Below are 2,056 nucleotides of genomic sequence, written 5' to 3' on the forward strand. Positions count from 1 at the left end.
TAAAAGGAAAAAAGATCTCAAATCAATAACTTAACTTTAAGGAACTAGAAAAAAAAAAGAGCAAGCTAAACCAAAATTAGCAGATGAAAGGATATAATAAAGATTAGAGCAGAAATAAATAAAATAGAGAAAATAAAAATAGATGAGGCACGTGGGTAGTGGTTAAGCTTCTGCCTTTGGCTCAGGTCATGGTCCCAGGGTCCTGGGATCCAATCTCACGTCAAGCTCCCGGCTCAGTGGGGAGTCCCCTTCTCCCTTTCCTCTGCCCCTCTCCACCCCACTCTTCCTCTTTCTCTAGCTTTTCTCTCTCTCTCAACTAAATAAACAAAATCTTAAAAGAGAGAGAAAGAAAATAAATCAATGAAATTAGGTGTTAGGTTTTTTTTAAAAGATCAATGAAATTGAAAACCTTCGGGTAGACTAAGAAAACTCCACTAACAAAAATTAGAAATAAAAGAAGAAACACTGGGATGCCCAGATGGCTCAGTGGTTGAGCATCTGCCTTTGGCTCATGAGTGATCTGGGGGTCCTGGGATGGAGTCCCGCATTAGGCTCCCTGCAGGGAGCCTGCTTCTCCCTCTGCCTGTGTCTCTGCCTCTCTCTGTGTGTCTCTCATGAATAAATAAATAAATAAACCTTTTAAAATAAAGGAAACATTATAATTGATGTCACTGAAATAAAAATTATCATTAGAGACCATTATGTATAATTATATACTAACTAACTGGGAAATCTAGGAAAAAATGGATAAATTCTTAGAACTATACAACCCATCAAGACTTAATCATGAAGAAATAAAAAATCTGAACAGACCTGTAACTAGTAAGGATTGAAATACCAATACTTCTTAAACTCTTTCAAAAACTGGAGGAAATACTTCAAACTCATTTGGTAAGGCCGGTATTATCTTGATACCAAGACCAGACAAAAACTGCAAGAACACTCAGACCAATATTCCTGATAATATTGATATAAAAATCCTTAACAAAATACTAGCATACCAAATTAGCATATTAACAGGATTATATGCCATGACCAAGTGGGATTTATTACTATAATGCAAAAATGGTTCAACATATGAAAATCAATCTCTCTAATAAACCACATTAATAGAGTGAAAGACAAAAGTCACATAATCATCTCAATTAATGCAAGAAACATTTGACAAAATTCAACCCTCTTTCATGATAAAAATACAAAACTAAAGATAAGGAAGAAAGAAGCTACCTCACTATAAATTTCAAACCCAGTTAATGTCATACTCAATGGTAAAAAAACTGAGAGCTTTTTGGGTTGCCTGGGTGGCTTAGTAGGTTAAGTGTCCGATTCTTGGTTCTGGCTCAGGTTGTTATCTCAGGGTCATGAGATCAAGCCTCATTCAGGATCCACACTCAGCGGAGTCTGCTTGGGATTCTCTACCCTCTGCCCCTCCCCTCCACCCCTTCCAATGCATCGCTCTCACTCCCTCTTTTTCTCTAAAAATAAATAAATGAGTCTTTTTAAAAAATAGAGTTTTTCCTCTAAGATCAGGAATAAGGCAACAATGCCTACTCTCACCACTTCTATTCAATACAGTAGAAGTTGCAGCCAGAGGAATTGGGCAAGAAAAATAAATAAAAGGCATGGAAATTGGGAAAGAAGTAAAAATATCTGCATTCACAAACAGCATGATTTTACATACAGAAAACCCTAAAGATTCCATAGAACTGTTATAAGTAATAAATGAATTCAGTGAACTTGTGGGATACAAAATCAATCCACAAAAATCAGCTGTATTTCTATACACCAACAACGAATAATCTGAAAAGTAAATTAAGAAAATACTCCCATTTACAATAGCATCAAAAATCATAAAATCCTTAGGAATAAACTTCCTTAACTAAGGAAGTGAAAGATTTATACACTGAAAATTCCTTTTTTTTAAGATTTTTTATTTTTTTATTCATAGACACACACACACACAGAGAGAGAGAGAGAGAGAGAGAGAGAGAGGAGAGAGGCAGAGACACAGGCAGAGGGAGAAGCAGGTATACACTGAAAATTCTATAAAATATTC

This window comes from Nyctereutes procyonoides, unplaced genomic scaffold, assembly GCF_905146905.1.
Source record: "Nyctereutes procyonoides isolate TBG_1078 unplaced genomic scaffold, NYPRO_anot_genome, whole genome shotgun sequence".
Classification (NCBI taxonomy): Eukaryota; Metazoa; Chordata; class Mammalia; order Carnivora; family Canidae; genus Nyctereutes; species Nyctereutes procyonoides.